This window comes from Scyliorhinus canicula, chromosome 7, assembly GCF_902713615.1.
Source record: "Scyliorhinus canicula chromosome 7, sScyCan1.1, whole genome shotgun sequence".
NCBI lineage: Eukaryota > Metazoa > Chordata > Chondrichthyes > Carcharhiniformes > Scyliorhinidae > Scyliorhinus > Scyliorhinus canicula.
In genome coordinates, this window is record NC_052152.1 from 16212320 (window position 1) to 16233028 (window position 20709).

Below are 20709 nucleotides of genomic sequence, written 5' to 3' on the forward strand. Positions count from 1 at the left end.
AGCATCCGCGAGGTGGAGAGTATCGTGGATAACACGAGAGAGGTGATCACACTGCAGGCTCAGACTCCACAGGCAGGAAGGGAATGGGTGACCACCAGGCAGAGTAAGAGGGTTAGGCAGGCAGTGCAGGAATCTCCTGTGGTCATTCCCCGACAAAACAGATATATCGCTTCGGATACTGGCCTCTCCGGGGAAAGCAGCAGCAGCCAAATACACTGCACCATGTTTGGCTCTGCTGCACAGGAGAGGAGTAAAATGTGTGGGAATGCAATACTAACAGGGGATCAATTGTACAGAGAACAGATAAACATTTCTGCTGTGGCAAATAAGATTCCTGGTGCTAGGGCCAAGGCTGTCTCAGAGCGGCTACAGGACATTCTGGAGGGGGATGGTGAACAGCCAGTGAGGAAGAAAGTTGAAAAGTAGGAACTCAAAGGTAGCAATCTCAGGGTTACCATGAATGCCACATGCCAGTCAGAGCAGAAATAGTCGGACAATGTCAAATATGTGGCTGAAGAGATGGTGCAAGGGGGAGTGTTTCAGGTTCCTTGGCTATTGGGGCAGGTTCTGGGGGCAGTGGGGCCTGTACAGATTGGGTGGGTTACACAAGGGCAGGATCGGGACTGATGACCTGGGGAAGTAATTGCCAGAGGGTTTCAACTAAAATGGCTTGGGGATGGGAGCCTCTGCATGAAGGCAGAGGAGGGGGAAACAAGGACAAAAATAAAAGACAGAAAGACGGATAAGGAATGTGATAGGCAGAGAAATGAAGGGCCAGAATTAATTAGGGCCACAGTGAAAAATAATGGGAATAGGAAAAGTAATGTCAAAAAGTTAAGCTTTAAGGCTTTATGCCTGAACGCATGGAGCATTCACAATAAAATGAATGAATTATTTGCACAAATAGATGTAAACACATGGCTACTCAATGTGGCTCATGTCAAATAAGGGGCCTGAATGGGGAACGTGTGATCAAGGCCGCACATAGCCCCGTTTTCTACAATGAGGGGAGCTCCGCTCGCCGGTACACCTTGTTGTAAATGGCGTGCCGATCACCAAGGCCTCCAAAAGAATCCCCAACCTCACTCCCCCCAGCCTGAATGCAACATGGGAGGATCCCCCAGCTTGCCCCCCACTCTGCATCCCCAACACCCATGACGGGCAATCCCGGACCTAATGTGCGTGTACAGAAAACGTCAGCTTGGCACCTTGGCCGTCCTAACCTGGCACCTTGGCAGAGCCTCTGCCAGCTGGCATGCCACCTGGGCACCTTGGAAGTGCCAGGCTGGCATCTAAGTAGCACTGATAGGGTGCCAGGCTGGCACTGCCAGGGTACCCAGGTGGCACAAGCAGTGCCAGGGCATCACCCAAAGTCTCAGATAGGGCAACACAATAGCTCAGTGAATAGCACTGTTGCTTCACAGCCCCAGGGCCCCAGGTTCAATTCCCGGCTTGGGTCACTGCCTATGTGGAGTCTGCACGTTCTTTCCCGAGCCTGCGCGGGTTTACTCTGGGCACTCCGGTTTCCTCCCACAAGCACCTCTCGTAATTCTTTCTCATGACCTGACGTTTCAGCTAAGCATTTGGTCATCACTTTCAGCTCTTCTCATATACTGGAATATAATTTTATTTCACTCATTTTATCCTTTTGCCTTGTATCGCATCTTGGGACATTTGCTATCTATATCAAGCTACATAAGCACAATATTATTGGTGCAGAGTGTCTGGAATGTGATTCGTGGAAGATTGTTTGAGGTTAGGACACAGAACTTATTTGTAATGTGGCATAATGTTGTTTATGCATTGTTATTCTGGGATGATGAGATCAAATCGGCAAAATAACATTCTTCGTCTTATGTTTATAAAATTAGAACTATTCACACATCACAAGCTTCTTTATCATTGCCATATTAATCTCATGTAACTAAATTAAAATAGTTCAGATATACTGCCTTTAGTTATCAACAAAACAATATCCATTTCATAGCTCTGTGGTGAGTGAATCACAGGATATAACATGAAAATAAGAACAACACCAGCTGATTCTAGGACAAAAATCTGCACACACAGTGAGAATGTGAAATAAACTTTCCCCTCAATCTATCAAAACAGAATTGAATAAGACATTTAAAAGAAGGAATAGCAACTTATTTTGGTTGTAAGGGATACTACGGTTCAGTTTTTCAGCTTCATAGCAACCTCGGTTTGCTATGATTTGAATTTGTGGCCTTGTGCATGACACAAAGCGAATAATTCCCCTATTTCAATGGGGAATTTCACACGGGATATTGCACCAATCCTTGGTTACTTTGGTTGGGAAAAACCGCCACAAGGTCAGATCATTGCATTCAGTCAATTAGACGGGCTAAAACTCAATTTATTTAGTTAAATATGATTATACTGAAGCAAAAGTAAACAGTATGTGGCTCTCTGTTGAGTTATTATTTTAGATCAGGGCCTAAATCAAAGCCTCCTAATAGCTGATTGGTGGAGCCGAAATTGAGTATTGTTGAAAAATGTAATTTTGTCGAAATTTTTCATCTTGCACTTATCAGGTCAATTCACACAAATCCCAATGTCAGGGGGGCCAACAACTTTATACTGTATGAGAAGCGAATGCTGATTGGTTAGCAAGTGGACCCTGGTTGCTAGAGGTGTTGGAATCTTGGAATTTCAACCAGTGTGACACTGCTTTAATGGAATTTTGGGTGTTGACTTTCTGCATAAGCTGTCCTAATTGTCTGAATTAACCACAAAAAGATCTGAAGAATCCCCAGAAAAATAGCATTAATCTTACTCATGTAATTTCATAGCATAGCCATTTTCCCTATTGTGTATACAATGGTTTTGTGAAAGAACACATGGTCTGTTCTGTCACAATTTCCTCCATAATTTTTTCTTTTCAAGTAGATATCCAATGCTTTTTTGAAAGTTGCTATTGAATCTGCTTCCACCAGTCCTCTCTGTAGTTTCTTCAGACTTGACACCAAAGTTATGGCAGACAATGGGAAGAACCCTAAAATGTGTCTCCTCCCCAGCTTTTAACCTGCTTACATTTCACTTCAAGTAAATGAGTTATTTTCCGATGAAACATATATAATAACAAGCCTCTGAGAATGTGGCATGTCCGGATAGTCTACATAGAAATCCCAAACAATGGAGGCAGAGGCGTAGTGGTAATGTTACGAGATTAAAAATCTAAAGGCCAAGGGTAACGTTGTCAGGACCTGGGCTCAAATCCCACTCTAGGTGGGATGGTGAAATGCGAATCCCATAAAAAAGTGGAATTAGAGGCGGAATAGTAACACAGTGGTTAGCACTGCTGCCTCATAGCACCAGGAACCCCGGTTCAATTCCGGCCTCGGATGACTGTCTATGTGGAGCTTGCACTTTCTCCTCATATCTGCGTGGGTTTCCTCCGGATGCTCCGGTTTCCCCCCACAGTCCAAAGATGTGCAGGTTAGGTGGATTGGCTGTGCTAAATTACACTTAGTTAAAAAAAGAAAATTTTGAATTAAAAGTCCAAAGATTAACATGAAACTATTTTCCATTGTCACAAAAAACCCATCTGGTTCACTAATTCTCTTTAGGGAAGGAAATTTGCCGTCTTTACTTGGTCGGGCCTGGCTGTGTCTCCAGATCCACAGCCAAGTGGTTGACTCTTAAATGGCCTTGAAGACCATCCAGTTAAATTAGGGACGGGCAATACATGCTGACACAACAAGGGATGCCATCTTCCAGTGAATTGAAAAGAAAATCAATGACAGCAGTGTTGGTCATGTGAAAGTTGCTCAAAGGACAAGGACAGTAGACACTTGGGAACACCACCACATGCAAGTTCACCACATCCTGACATGGAACTATACCGCTGTTCCTTCATTGTAGCGGTGTTAAAAGCCTGGAACTCCCTCCCTAACAGCACTGTGGACCCCAGTGCTTAAGAAGGTGGCTCACCACCATCGTCTCACGGTCATTTAGGGATGAGTAACAAATGGGTAACAGCGATGCTCTCATCCCATGAAAGCATGAAAACAAAACAGCATTTGCGCACGATTGTCCATCTGTAATGTCAGAAAATCCCCAAATGGAATGTGCGGCACAGTGATTGCAGATCCTCAGAAGCGGACTACCACCTGTCTCATAGTTTGCCCTTTGCCCTCTGGCCCTAGCACAAAGGTCAGGGGCAAGTCAATGTTTCAGTCACATTCTGTAGTTTAAATTCTTCCTGAAACTGCTCAGGAAAAATCTGATTTTTGTACTTAAATCCTGGTTTTGATCGTGTGGCAAATTACTGTTCAGGGTTAAAGCTGATATTCCTGCCTGACGTTTGTAGATATGCTTTGGGCCAAGGACATTGCCTACGTCCAACACTGATGTGGTGTAAATGTTGGGAAATTGACCGTATGATGTACTTCCTTCAATGTTGTGACATCAGAATCCCAGTTCCCTGGCCCAGACGCAGAGGGGCCAGATGTCTTTTATCAGAGCAACCATCAAAAAGTCAACTGTTTGAATTCACAATATTTTGGTCCATCCAAGATTTCACATGCATGAGAAATATGTTGGAGATTTTAGAACTTTAATAAGAAGACAGCTCTTCTTCTATTGCATACATAGAAACATTGAATGTAGGAGCAGGAGGAGACCTTTTGGCCCTTCGAGCCTGCTACGCCATTCAACACGATCATGACTGATCATCCAACTCAATAGTCAAATCCTTCTTTCTCCCCATAGCCTTTGATTCCATTCTTCCCAAGTGCTAAATCCAGCCGCCTCTTGAATATATTCAAAGTTTTAGCATCAACTACTTCCTGTGGCAATGAATTCCACAGCCTCGTCACTCTTTGTGTGAAGAAATGTCTCCTTATCTCTGTCCGGAATGGTTTCCCCTGAATCCTCAGGCTGTGACCCCTGGTTCTGGACACACCCATCATTGGGAACATCTTCCCTGTCTAGTCCTGTTAGAATTTTATAAAGAATTTTATTCAAGGATATCGAGGGATAAGAGAGAAAGGAATTGAGTCAAATAGGGTAACTCTCTTGAAACAGGTTTGACGGGTAAATTTGCTTGAAAACCAACCAAACCGTCACCACTCCCCCCCCCCCCCCCCCCCCCCCGACACAGTACTCTGCTCCACACTACACCCATCCCACCCACCTCCCAATCCCGTGCCATGAGAGAGTAAGAGTAAAGGATGACTGTTAAATCAGGATCACATCTTGACACAGCTCAATGGTGAGCTGCCTGAGGAATGGTACAATGATCGTAGTGTTCTCCGTTGGAAGGAAAATCTCGGCTCGGGTTCCCATTCCTAATATCTATTCGTAGGTTCTTGATAGGAAATTTGCCGTTCTTGATCTATGGTATGTATCGATATGTATATGGTTGGCAGCCAGTTGGGAGTAGCTCTGGAGGTTCATGGCAAGGACCCTTTACTTTAGCACATTGAGGACGGAGAGGGGATGGAAGGGAAATAAAACTTTAGTTACGGAGGTAGAGTTGGACTGAATCTTTGAACGTTGAGGTTGCTGAAGTGATCAGCATTCGCATTGAGGCCAGAGCATAGCAGTCATAGTTGGCACAGAGTTGGAAAACAATGTGGGTAAAATGAATACCATGACCAATGTGTCAAGTAACCTGGAATCGGGGAAGCTGACACTGACAACCGAAGCTATGTGAAAAATTCAACCCTGAGCAATACAAGTTAATGAATGGAATGAAAGCAAAAGACACTGGAAAATGCAAGGGGTTTGATGTCAGAGAGTGCAGTAATGCATGCTGAAATGTTCTTGGGTATTTAGACTTGAAAATTATGCACAATAACAGCAATTTTCACATTTATATCCCATTTTCATCATATCATAACATCCCAAAGCACTTGAGCTTGGCTAAAGAATTAGGCTTTAAGTCGTGTCCTAAAGGAGGGGACAGAGATAGCTTAATTAAGGATGGTTGGCGTAGTGTTCATAAAGACCACAAAATAGCTTGAACTTAAACAAAGCTATAAATGTATTAACACTACTAACTCAAATTCGATATGTACTTCTAAATGATACACAGTGGATTGTTAACATATAAACTACACTCATCTACAAGTAATCTTACTATGGTATAAACTATGATCTGCTCTAACTCACACCAACAATACTTCTGACTGTCTCCAGCTAACTCCTGGAGTACTCTCACCCCCAAGGCTTAGCATCAATGCCTTATATATTTGTATCTGTGGCTCCCTCTAGTGGCTACTCCAGACATTTCATTAGCTCTTGCAGTTCTTACAGTTATGATAATACCCCCGGAGAGAGTTGGAGAGGCTTAGGGAGTGAATTCATGAGCTTAAGGGAATGGCAGCTGAAGGCACAGCCGCTGGAGGCAATTCAGAGGAAGTTTGCTTGTTTGATACCTGGTATAAGGATTGTCTTCTGAGGAAAGGCTGGGCAGATTGGGTTGGTTTCCATTGGATTTTAGAAGAATGATGGTGACTTGACTAAAGTATATAAAATCCTGAATGGTCTTGGCAAGGTGGATGTGGAAAGGATGTTTCCTCTTACGTGTGAGTCCAGAACTAGGGGGAACTGTTTTAAAATTAGGGGTCACCCCTTTTTTGGACAGAGATGTTCAGAACCCTTTTCTCTCAAAGGGTTGTGAGGCTTTGGGACTCCTTGCTTCAGAAGGCGGTGATAGTGGGATCACTGAATATTATTAAGATGGAGGTAATAATGAGAATCTCTGTTAGTGTCACAAGTAGGCTTACATTAACACTGCAATGAAGTTACTGTGAAAATCCCCTGGTCACCACACTCCAGCGCCTGTTCAGGTACACTGAGGGAGAATTCAGAATGCCCAATTCACCTAACAAACATGTCTTTCGGGACATATGGGAGGAAAACAGAGCACCCAGAGGAAACCCACGCAGACACGGGGAGAACGTGCAGATTCCAAACAGTGACCCAAGTTGGGAATCGAACCCGGGACTCTGGCGCTGTGAAGCAACAGTGCTAACCACTGTGCTACTGTGAATTGAAAGCTATCAGAGTTCGATGGGGAATATGAAATTTGAAACAAAAAACAGATCAGCCATGATCTTATTGAATGGTGGAGCAGGCTCAAGGGGCCGAATGGCTTACTTCTGCTCCTATTTTGTATGTTTTTAAGTTGGTATGAAGATTGGGCATGTGCAAAAGTTCAGAATTGAGAATCCTGAAAATTCAAAAAAGTTCCGATGGCAGAGACGCCAGAGGGTGGTCGGGCTGGAGGTGTTGAGGAGAGTGAGGCCACGATGAGGTGTGACGACAAGGATCAGAATTAAAAATTTGAGGCATTGCTGGACTGGAAGCTGAGGAAGGTCAGCATGCTCAGGGATGACGGGTGAATAGGATATGGAGAGTGGAGTTTTTGATGAGCTGCAGGATCCGAAGGGTGCAAGAGAAACACAGTTATGTACAGATAAGTGTACATAAGGTATGTCCATCTTGTGGACAAAAAAGTTTAATTTGTCCACAAGATGTCCTTGAACTTGTGAAGTACAGTTTGGAAAAGGATCAGTGAGGAGAGAAAAGGAACGTGGGTAATGCTGAGGGGAGAGTGAGATTGAACAAGGCGGGTGATGTGTTTGGCAGGTTGGTTCAATGTGGACTGCACTCAATGCAGGGGAGCTAGAAACAGATGTCTAACACTGGAGAAGATCCAACACTGTTTTATTCAACGATAGAACTGATAAACATATTCAGCTGTGGGTCGACAATATACTGATCTGACTGGAAACCTAGTAGTAGCCTGACCAGACTTACTAGTGCACTGGCTAGCTCATGGACTCTGACTGTCTCAGTGGCTGGGTCCCGAGAGAGCGGGAAACCTAGTGCCCTCTGGCTTTATAGTGGTAGTGTCCTGTCTGGTGATTGGCTGTACTGTGTTGTGTGCTTACTGGTCATCCTGTGTGTCAATCATTGCCTGTCTGCACCTCATTATATACATGAGTGGATATTATGACAGAGGGGACAGGGAAAAGTCTCTGGAAGACAGAGTGTGCAGACATGAACGTGCAGGCAAATGGCAGGGCAGCTCAGCACCTGATCATCTTGCTCGATGGTCCCCGAAAAGGGGGTAGTGCCAACATGAAGAGAATAACCTAGTTTGCCAGTCTGCCGAACCAATTGAGAGGCCCGATCGCCTTTGTGGAGGAGATGGGTTAAAAATCCGGGTCAGAGTGGTGGGATAGAAATCTCTGTTGTATGTGACATAGGTTGGGAGAATGGCAACTGGGAATGTACCTCCAGACAAATTGAGTCATACTGCCACATTGTGTAGGAGGTGAAATGGAGAATTATTTCAGTTCAGGAAAGGTCTGATAGTGGCGGCGTGAGTGTGTAAATAATACCTGGCAAGTTAACATTGCAGATGATTTAACATATGGTGGAGCTAACGATCTGTAATGGCGTAATGGTCATCCGGAGATTTCGACCAATAATTCACTTATTTTTAGATTGGCACTGTGAAATGCCACAGACAGAACTTAACACCTGTGCTGCATCGAAATTGTGGTGATTCCGGCTATTCTTGCGTTCTCTGCCCAAAGGCAGGCCAGACCCACAGTTTGGTAATCTCCACCATGGGTAGAGCAAGGGAGGCATGTGCCAAATCCACCCAAGCAAGGACAGGGATCAAACCTGATGCCATTGTCACCAATCTGCTCCATGTCAACCATCTGAGTCAGGCAGCAGGACTTGAACCCAGAGTTTCTGGCTGCTACTGGGGATTCTACCCTTTGACCCACCAGACCCTCAGTGCTGGATACAAAAAGGAAAATGTTCCAATTCTGTAGCTCCCATGCCTTCCCCGGGGTGAGAACAAAGTGGGATAAACAAATAAAAAAAACACCCAATACCTTTCGGAAAATGAACTCCTCGTATATTCTGATGGTTGCTTCGGAGTGGCCGGTGAATCAATTAGTTGCGATTCTGTGAAGTATGTTAGAAAGATGTGTGGGGGGGGGGGGGGGGGGGGGGGGGGGGGGCGTCACATAATTACATCATCCTACAGGGCTAGCAATAAACAGAACACTTGTTGTTAGACTGGGAGATCAAGCAGAACCTCAACAGCTGCTCGCTCTCCATGATGAATGCATCCTTTCAAGTTGCCATCGGCGAGCTGTGGGAATCACAGACGGCGTTCAAACAGGATGGAAGAGTGCCGAGATTAACATGGGCTAAGGTGTGTGAGCAGGTACTTCCAACATGAGATACGCTGTGTGAGTAAGTGGATTCAAGAAAGTGTGTGACAACTGAGGAACCCTGTACAAACGCCCATTAAGATTCAAGTGATACAGAAAACGTCCATGATAAAAATGATGAGGAATATATTCACAAAGGCCTTATGCTTGTGGACTAATGGTAGCCAACATTAAATTTCACTGGTCAGCTTTCCTGCTCGGACCATTTCTTGTCCTTTAAAAGAGAGTTGTTTGATCATTTAAGTGTTGCAAGGCTCTGGCTGTAATGGGCGAGAATGCAGTGTTCTGTTGGTCTGGTGCCAGCAATCATGGCACAGAGCCGGCAAGTTAAAGTTGCAAGAACCAGCTGTTTAGCCAAGTGAGCTAAACCAGCCCTGAGTTAATACTAGACTGATATTCGCTTGAGTGTCGAAGATTAAGCAAGTGGTTGATCTATCTGAGGTGCTTAAGATGGTTAAAGGAGTTGATAGGATAGAGAAAGAGAGAAGCTATAGTGTGTGCCGGATTTTGTGTTGCTAATTTCTGATCACTGTTACTGGACATCGGAGAGCTCCCAAAACCTGTGGGAGGTGGCGATCCAGTAGCATTATCTTTGGACCAGCAATGACTGATTCGCTGGGCAACTGGATTCAAATCGTACCACAGAAGATGGTAAAATTTGAATTTGAAGTCAAATGGTGACCATAGAACTATTGTCAGTTGTTGCAAAAACCCATCTGGTTCACTCTTTAAAGGCAGGAAATCATCCTTACCTGGTCTGACCCCAGACCCACATCAATATGGTTGACTCTTAACTGCCCTCTGAAATGGTCCAGCAAGCCACTCAGTTCAAGGGCAATTAGGGATGGGCAATAAATGCTGGCCTAGCCAGCGATACCCACATCTCATGGCTAATCTGAAAATTACCGTTGGCCAACTAACGCTACTTTCTATAATTCACTACATTAAATGGCAAGGATGGAACTAGAGTGAATTTGGACGAACTGCCCACTAATTCTGAATGAATTACACCACAGTATTTCTAAGCATTAGGGGCCTCCTCGCAATTTGTAAATACCTAACGAGCTGATCCGACCTATTTTAAAAGTTTAAAATTGAGTGTTTTTTTTTAACAGAAGACCTTCTAAAAGACTGATAAAACATGGTAAACACTAAAACCTACGTGCAGCATTTTCACATTTTGAGACTAAGTGTAGGGGAGCGAACATGGAGAGTTTTCTGCTTTGGAGGCTGGCGAGAAAACACGGCAAATTTTCCATCCCCAATCTTATTCCTATACATCCGAGTGCTTTACCCACATTCAGTGATGGGCAGGCCTGGATGCTGCATGGTCTCCCATCATGTCCGGGATCCATATAGAAAAGGTGCCTGTAATAACCCTCCCCAGACCCACGGGGATGACCCTATTGATCTCCCGTTGGAGCTCGTGGAATACGAGCTGCCCCACTAAGGGACTGACGCCTAGCAGCTGGGGCTCATGAACCAGGTATTCAAAAGTCGGCCCAGATTGGGACCGGCATGATTGGTGGTCCCGGCTGGAACTGTGCTACTGTGCTACATGCCGTGCTGCGGCTTTTACTTTTGTTTGCCTAATAAACCTTCATTGTTTAACCTTCTCGGGACTCCTGAAGTTATTATCCTGGCGACGAGGAGAAATCACAGCCGCGGTTCTGGATGACGTTTGAATTCCTCAATGCAAGAGCAAGGTCAGAGGCTTTCGACACAGATGTAGAAGATTGGGCCCAGTATACTGAACGGATGCTGTATTTCTTTCAGGCAAACACACTTACAGGAGATGACCAACAAAAGGTCCTGACTACCTGTTGTCCCATTGGATGGATGATGGGACGGGAGAGGCCAATAGCCTATGCATTGAGAAACCTGGCTGACAAGGAGAACAGGTATGCCCAGATTGAAAGGGAAGGACTGGCCATGATTTTCGTCGTCAAAAACTCCATCAATATGTTTATGGGCAGCTCTTTGCAATCATCACAGACCAGAAACATTCATTCCAAATCTGGCAAGCAACTGGCACCACTGCATCACAGCCTGGTATGGCAACTGCTCGGCCCAAGACTGCAACAAACTTCAGAGAGTTGTGAATACCGCCCAGTCCATCACACGAACCTGCCTCCCATCCATTGACTCCATCTACACTTCCCGCTGCCTTGGGAAAGCGGGCAGCATAATCAAAGACCCCTCCCACCCGGCTTACTCACTCTTCCAACTTCTTCCATCGGGCAGAAGATACAAAAGTCAGAGAACACGCACAAACAGACTCAAAAACAGCTTCTTCCCCACTGTTACCAGACTCCTAAATGACCCTCTTATGGACTGACCTCATTAACACTACACCCCTGTATGCTTCACTCGATGCTGGTGTCTACATATTTACATTGGCCACCTTGTATTGTCCTATTATGTATTTTCTCTTCATGTACTAAATGATCTGTTTGGGCTGCATGCAGAAAAATACTTTTCACTGTACCTCGGTACACATGACAATAAACAAATCTAAATCTAAACATGCATTCTTAAAGAAACATCAGAATTGGGCATGGAGGTGCCACAAGAAAAGACATTTGCCAAAGGCATTTGACAACTGCCGTCCTCTCGACTGTTAACGAATTACGACCCTTGCAAACCACTCCTAATCACGTGCGATGCCTCTCCATATGGCATTGGGGCAGTGTTGTCCCATTCAATGCATGATGGGATGGGAGAGGCCAATAGCCTATGCATTGAGAAACTTGGCTGATGCAGAGAGCAGGTACGCTCAGATTGAAAGGGAATGACTGGCTATGATTTTGTGGTCAAAAATGACATCAATACGTTTATGGGCAGCTCTTTGCAATCATCAAAGACCAGTTAGTTGGCCTTTTCAAAGAAGACACCACTGATAGTCAAACATACTACTGATAGTTTCAGCCAAATACAGCGATGGCGTTGGTGGAGTATGAGTTGCCTTTGAGTATTTCCCGGGTGCACAGATTGCCGACTCCCATTGCCAACATGCTCCTCATCCCCACCAATAGTGGATACGGTCATGTTGGTGCTAAATTCTATGGACGCCATTTGTGTGTGGATGAAAAATCACCAACATTGGCAAAGTTGCACCACATGAGGGACTACAGGGAAAACGGCCTGAAGAACTGTGGGTTTTCACAACTAAGCAACAGGAGCTCAGTGTTGAAGACAGCATTCTCCTCTGAGGATCCCATGTACTGTCCCAAGGCAAAGCTGGAAAGCCATCCTACACGACCTGCATAATAACCACCTCCAATATGAAGATCCTCACCAGAGGTTATGCGTAGTGGCCTAGGCTTGATGATGACATTGAAAGGTTGATGAAACAGCCCACAACAGGTCAGGAACATCAAAAGCTCCTGCCATCAGCCTCAATTTACCCCTGGGAGTGGCCAGGCCAACCCTGGGTGGGGTTCCTTGTCGCCTTCGCCGGGCCTGTCTTAGGGGCAATGTTTCTACCACTCATTGACGCCCACTCACCGGATGCCATCTACCACTTCACAACCACTATTGAGAAGCTACGCCAGTCATTCAGTGGTGCTCGTCACTGATAATGGCACCCCTTTCACCAGCGAGGAATTCCCGAAGTAAATGCAGGTGAATAGAGTGAAACACATTCGGAACGTCCTGTACAACCCTTCTTCAAACGGCATGGCTGAGCGGGAGATACAGACCTTTAAGAAGGGAATAAAGAAACAAGCCACAGGGTCAGTTGAGACAAAATTGATGCGTTTCCTTTTCGACTATCAGACCACACTGCACATAACGATTCAGGTAGCATCGGCAGAATTACTGATGGGCCGAAGACTACGAACCCACCTAAGACTAACGTTACCCAATCTTGGTGGAAAGGTGGAGAGGAACCATGATCTCCGGAAAAGTACAATGTCCACCGGAAACAGGACAAGGGGTTAAAGCCAGGGTACACTTTGTACATCCGGAATTTGGGGGACAGTGTCCGTTGGATACCGGTAACCACAGGAAAGAAGACTGGTCCAGCCTCTTATATGGTTAAAACTAAGGGGTAGATGGTACGCCAAATGATAGATTGATACAATGATACGCAAAGCCGATGATATACAACCATCAGTTGTATAGAACCTTGGTAAGGCCGCACTTGGAATATTGCGCACATTTCTGGTCGCCACATTACCACAAGGATGTGGAGGCTTTGCAGAGGATGCAGAGAAGGTTTACCAAGATGTTGCCTGGTCTGCAGGGTGTTAGCTATGAGGAGAGGCTGAATAGACTCAGACTGTTTTCATTAGACTGACGGAGGTTGAGGGGCGACCTGATAGACGTCTACAGGATTATGAGAGGCGTGGATAGAGTGGATGGGCAGGCACTCTTCCCAAGGGTGGAGGGACCAGTCACTAGGGGGCATAGGTTTAAGGTCCATTGGGCAAAGTGGAGAGGAGATGTGCGAGACAGGCTTTTTACACAGAGGGTGCTAGGTGAGGTTGTGGAAGCAGATACATGAACAGCATTCAAAAGGCATTTCGACAATACTTGGATAGGATGGGTATAGAGGGATATGGCACTAGGAAGTGCTGAGGGTTTTGGCCAAGTATTGTTTCATGACCGGTACAGGCTTGGAGGGCCGAAGGGCCTGTTCCTGTGCTGTATTGTTCTTTATTCTTGTTCTATCTCAAATGTAGGGAATCTGCACCAGAGCAACACGCGCCAGATGAATCAGGTTTTCTTCCCTCTTACCCATCAACCATGGGCCAAGGACTAATATTTCTCAAGGGCCAGAACACAGATATGCAGAAGATGGAGGATATGGGGTCAGACATGGAGACGGAAGCATTATTAGTTTTGGTTGACATTTTGGCCAGAACCCCTCCAGTTGATTGGCGTGGAAGCTAGGCTCCCTGACACATTACACCCCCTCCCGCCCTCCAGCCCAGCCCTAGACCAAGTGGAAACACAGCCGCGGGCAAAGTGGCAAAGGAAACCTCCTCCACCTCCAGGGACCTGTGAGGAGGGATGTAATAACCCTCATGAGACCCACGCAGATGACCCAATTAATCTCCCCGTGGGGCTTGTGGAATATGAGCTCCTCCACTGAGGTGCGGAGGCCTAGCAATTGGCACTTGTGAACCAGGTACTTAAAGGCTGGCCTGGATTGGTCCCGCATGATCGGTAGGCCCAGATGGGCCTTGTGTGCTGTTGCTGCGTTGTGGCCTTTATTTTTCTTTGCCTAATAAACCTTCAATGGTTAACCTTCGAGGGACTTCTGAAGATAATATTGTGTCTAACATCACTGACCCACAATTGAAGAAAGAAGGTGGACATCCTAAAAATGAAGATGGATCTCAGGAGCACTCTGAGATCCATCCAATGCATGCCACATTGTTCTAAACATTTCATGCCAGCGTGTTTTCCCTCTTGCGTCATGGAGAATCTGAAGTGAAGGACACATCTTCATCGGCATCACTGGCAAATGAGGTTCATGCCGGCTTCTGCCGGGTTTTCAGGCCTATCATGGTGATCGCCAGCCGAAGACCCCATTGGAAATTCATGCCGACATGGAACCGATTTCTGTGCTTCCCGCCATGTTCTCACCTCCCCCCCCCCCCCCCCCCCCCCCCCCCCCCCCCCCCAACACCTGCCATCAAACATGGCGGAGGGGGCTTGAGAGAATTCCACCCTATTACTTGTTCTTTGGAAAACATCATTTTTTTCGTTATTGTGATGCGGGCATCACTGACTGGGCCAGCATTTGTTGTCCATCCCTAATTGCCCTTGAACTGAATGCTTGCTGAGGACAGTTTAGAGGCAATCACTTGCTGTGGTTCTGGAGTCACATGTCGGCCAGACTAGGTAAGGATGGCAGATTTCCTGCCCGAAAGGCATTGGTGAACCAGATGGGTTTTTACAATAATCAGTGATAGCTCGATGGTCAACATTACTGAGATAAACTTTGAATTCCACCTTTTATTAATTTACTTTAAATTCCGCCAGCTGTCATGATGGGATTTGAACATTATCAGATTGGGCTTTTGTACATGACCACAACACTGCAGCCTCCCCTACTGCATCCTGAAAAATAATGTTTACATTTTAATTCTGAAAAAATATGTTTAAATTATGACACTTTTAAAATTACGACTATGTTGCAATGTGGTAGAATTAGTCACGTTTACACAAAAAGATGATTTTCCAATGCTTCTTTTACTGTTGCAGCTTTTTCCGGGAAGGGGGGGGGGTGAAGTGACTATGTGACGAGCTCCCAGCGGCCTGATATTTTTGCCCATCCTATACAGTACTGCTGCATGTTGTTCCGGCCCGCACCAGGAGGTTATCTTTCCTCAAGGCAGCTGGAATTCCTGCCTCTGGATTGTGGTACCTTTGTGTAGAGATATCCTCATTCTCACGAACCACAAATCCAGGCCATTTTCCTCATGCTGGGAAAATTCAAATCAATGGAGCGTAATTTTAAAATTACTGCAGAGCCTGACCATTCAGGGGAACTGTAAGGAAGCACCTCCTCATGCAAAGGATGCTGGGAATTTGGAAGTCTCTTCCCAAAAGGCCTTCGAGACTGGGGCCTTTTGAACATTTTAATACTGAGCTTAAAGATTTAAAAAAAAAAAATTCAGAGTACCCAATTATTTTTTTTTACAATTACAGGGGAAATTTAGTGTGGCCAATTCCACCTAACGAGCACATTTTTGAGTTGTGGGGATGAAACCCACGCAGACATGGGGAGAATGTGCAAACTTCACACGGACAGTGACCCAGGGCCGGGATTCGAACCCGGGTCCTCAGCGCCACAGTCCCAGTGCTAACCACTGCGCCAAATGCTACCCTGAGCTTAAAGATTTTTGTTAGGCAAGTGTATAGGGGGTACATGGCATTAAGATACAGCTCAATCATGATCTAAGTGAACAGTGAAACAGGCTCTAAGGGTAGAATGGCACACTCCAATGTTTCTGTGTAAACCATGGTTTATGCATATTGTATCTGATAAAGGGGCTGAAGATTACATCTGGCTGTTTATCAAGTTCAATACCCTGATCCTGCCTTCCCCCCATATCCCTTGATCCCTTTAGCCCCAACAGCTATATCTAATTTCTCTTGAAATTACACAACGTTTTGGCCTCAATACTTTCAGCGATAGCGAATTCCACAGATTCACCACTCTCTGGGTGAAAACTTGGGAGAGGGAAGAGGAAGGGAGGGGCTGTGCAACATCCATTGCGAAGTTTTAACACGGATACCTCCTCAGCAGATGCTGCAGGTAACCTGCGCCAACGATCAACACAATCCCATACATGTTGGACTCACAAATCAGGCCCCTTCAATCTACATTGTCAGAGCAGCTCAAAACAACCTCTTGATACTATGCTAAAGGAGCTATATAAATGCATGTTGTTGCTGTTGTGGTCTGGACACCATCTTGGTTCAGATATAGTATGCAGCCTTGCAAATAGAACATGCAGTGCAGAAGGAGACCATTCGGCCCATCGAGTCTGCACCGACCCACTCAAGCCCTCACTTCCACCCTATCCCCTCAGACCCAGAACCCGATAACCCCTCCTGACCTTTTTGGTCAAAAGGGCAATTTATCATGTCAAATCCACCTAACCTGCACATCTTGGACTGTGGGGGGAAAACCGCAGCACCCGGAGGAAACCCCCGCAGACAAGGGGAGAACGTGCAGACTCCGCACAGACAATGGCCCAGTGGGGAATTGAACCTGGGATCCTGGTGCTGTGAAGCCACAGTGCTATCCACTTGTTCTACCATGCTGCCCAAATAGACTTGAAGGTGAAGCCATTCACAATGAAAACAGACCCTGTACTCAGCCAGGTTGCTGAACTCCCTTCAGGAGTCGCCAGGGAGGTTGGAGTAAAATATGGGGTAAAGTTTAGGGCTTAGTTCTCTTGGTGGACAGCTTTGGGGCCAGGCACATATATTCGGACAGGTAACTCAAGCATTGTCAGTGACTGCATATCCTCCATCTCCTAATTTGACTGCATTAAAAAAAAATGTAGATTCTGATCAGGCTTTACGTCAAATACCTAGTATGCGCTTGCGTCAATTGACACTATGTTGGGAACACTAAGTATACACGTATTTAGTTTCCACTTTAACTCTGCAGTTCTTCATCCTCAATGACATTTGAGCAAATATTTGAGTTATTTTCTTACTTTGTGGGGTTTTTGCTCTGTTTAAATGGGTCTGAATTGCCACTTTTTCACTAAACTCAGCAAAATTAGTGGAATGTGGGTCCTTTCGCATGAACATGCATCTCTGGTTATCCAAATACTCTCAAATTGGCATCAATTCAACTCCACCCACAGGAGTCCAAAAAGTAACGTAATGGAATCTCAGCTATCTGGTTCGTCTAATCTTTGCATGGCCTCGGGGAATGATACTTTACTTGTTTGTGCTCCAGGGGTGATATTTAATGAAGCGTTTATAAGGAATTTATAAGAGCCAACAGAGGCCCATGTAGAGTATGAAAAGGAACCACTGCAAATTGTTTGCAGTGCGGGCAGGGCTGCTAAGCAGAGTGCACAGTTGGTTGGTAAAATAATCAGAGGCGACACGAGGGGTTATTACCGCTGGTTAACACTGCTGTCTCACAACGCCAGCGACTCGGGTTTGATTCCGACCTCGGGTCACTTTGTTTGTATTCGTTCATGGATGTGGGCTTCGGTGCCTGTGCCAGCATTTATTGCCCATCCCTGAGGCATTTCAGAGTCAACCACATTGTTGTGGATCTGGAGTCACATGTAGGCCAGGTCTGGTCAGGGTGACAGATGGGTTTTTACGACAATCGGCAATGGTTACATGGTTCCAGATGACAGATTTCTATTGAATTCAAATCTCACCATTGACATGGCGGGATTTTGAATTCAGGTCCCCCAGAGCATGACTCTGGTCTCTCGATTACTAGTCGAGTGTTAATATCACAACCCCATTGCCTCCCTCTGTCAGTGTGGAGTTTGCACATTTATCCGTGTGTCTGCGTGGGTTTCCTCGGGTGCTCCAGTTTCCGCCCCACAGTCCAAAGATGTGCAGGTTAGGTAGATTGGCATAGTGAATTGCCACTTAGTGTCGAAGATGTGGAAGGGGTTATAGAGAGGAGGGATAGGGAGGAGATTGGTTCAGGGAAGGGTTTTCTTTCAGAGGGTCGGTGCAGACTGGATGGGCTAAATGCCTCATCCTGCATTGTAGGGAATCAATGATTCTATTTTTTAATTCGCTTTTGGGATGGGGCATTTAAGAGTCAACCACATTGCTGTGGATCTGAAGTTACATGTCGGCTTAAAGGACATTAGTGAACCAGATGGGTTTTTACGACAATTGACAACGGCTTTTTAGGCATTTAATTCCAGAATTTTTATTGAACTCAAATTTCACCACCTGCCATGGTGGAATTCAACCCTGCATCCCCAAAGCATTACTCCTAGTCTCTGGATTACTAGTTCAGCGAGAATACCACTATACCCTACCTCCCTGCCACTGCCTCCATGATTATGGACAGCAATTCACTGCCTGAAAGAGTTGTGCAAGCTAATCGATAGTAGCATCCAGAAAGGAATCGGATCAATACTTGAAAGGAAAAACATTCTGAGGATTGTTGGGAAAAAGCAGGAGAGTGGGATTAACTGAATAACTAATTGAAGAGTTGGCACACAAAATGGGCTGAAGGTCCCTTGTGCTGTACATGTCATAACGCTATGAATCTTTGAAATACTTCATTGGTTGTCAAACTCTGGGACATCTTGAGATTGTGGAAATTACTATATAGATGCAAAATGTTATGATCCCCTGCAGAGATAACTTTTAAAAAGACATTTTAACTTCTGGTCAACGGCTGAAAGGAGCACCTGACAGGATTTAACGCTTTAAGGCCTTCAACGCAATACACAAATTCAAGACAATGTTGACTAAACATTATTTCAGGAGGCAACTAATGTCACACAAGGTCATATAAGAGGCACTGCCAGGGTTCCAGGCTGGCAGTGCCAAGGTTTCCGGGTGCCATTGGGAGTGCCATGGTACCGCCTTGCCCAGAGTCCAACCACCAGGAGGCCTTCAATGGCCTGGGAGACCTCCCAAGGTGCCGTTACACCTGGTTCATGTTTGTGTGGACCATTGCCAAACGGCGCCATGGTTTGGTCTCCCAGGTGAGGCCGTTAGTTCCGGGCCTTGGGAGAATCTGGCATGGACATATTTAAATGAGCCTTAAATATGTTAATCTGGATCTTGCCCAGCGAAGGCAAGATCCAGATTGCAATGTCTCACGATATGCCATTAGATCTCGCAACACGTTCAGAGCATTTTGAATCTCGGGAGAGGCCTCTCGCAAGATTAAATGGCCTCATGACATCACCAAGTCAGTGCAATGAGGACATTGGATCGCGTCTCACGTGTTGAAGCCAAAGCATCGCAGTGTAACAGGGAGGCCCAGATTTCCAAGTTTCACGACAGAGACTCCCCTTTGAACCCCTCAAACCACCTTGTCAAAATTAAGACCATAGTTTCTGACGGGGGCGGGGGATTTGAAGTGTTCATTTGAGTGCAAACCTTTCTGCTCTTTTTGTGTACCAGCGCTTTTTCGTGAATTTTGATTGAGATATGTTTCGTAGATGCACCTATAATTTGCGACTTGAGATTCCCATTATTTTATAGAAATCCGGAAATGTTATAACCTGGAAAAAGGTCCAACCAGTCCATGCCAACATTGGTTTTCTGTTCAAGAAAATAATCCTAATCACATTTACTCGCCCCTTTCCGTCATTCGCCTGTTTAAAGTAGTCTTGAATGTCAACAACATGATTTCTGCCTCAACCACAAGTACGAGAAGCAACTTCCACCGCCTAATTGTTATTCAGTAACTCCCCCTCCCACTCTCCATTGCTGCAAGTGGACATTGAATAAGCACAGGATTAAACTCAGTGGCGACATGCTCCAAATGCCAATACCTGGCTCTGCTGCATCCAAAAGCAGCCACTCAGTGAAGCAGGAAGGATATCCTGGGCCCCGAGACCTGTACCAACCAAAGAGCCAGTGCTTTTCAGGAAAGGATTAGAGAGAATTGGAAACAAAAGTTGCAAGCGGGCTTCAAATTATACGCTGTCAACATCTACTAATGAATGTGTGGAGAGGATTATACTCTGTGATTCAGTTTAGCAGGTTGTTAAACTGTTCCTTCCCTCCGGGTTTGCCTCAGTTGAATACTTGGACTGTGCAAATATTACCACCTGCTAAACGCCAGGTTTTTGGATCAATGGAAGGAAGTAATTTAATGAAGAAGTTGTGCATGGTTTTGAGCTTAGCCCTTTTTAAAACTTTTCTTCCAAGCTCCACTCCAACGCCAAGGTATCGGAGCTGCGGGGGAGGGGGAGTTGGGTTGCGGGAGGGATTTCCTCGACACACGAGGGCTAGCAAAGCCAATAAGGATTTTAGGTTGTAATTTGCTGGAGCCTGA

General features: G+C 45.5%; 1 long non-coding RNA gene across 1 annotated transcript in view; it reads left to right on the forward strand.

Moving 5' to 3' along the window:
* Positions 1-9103: 9103 nt before the first annotated feature.
* The window catches only part of LOC119968748, a 141877-nt gene continuing 130271 nt past the window's right edge, over positions 9104-20709 (forward strand). Inside the window, exon 1 of the long non-coding RNA XR_005461196.1 lies at positions 9104-9211. This is a non-coding gene — a long non-coding RNA (uncharacterized LOC119968748). The remainder of the gene's footprint in view (positions 9212-20709) is intronic.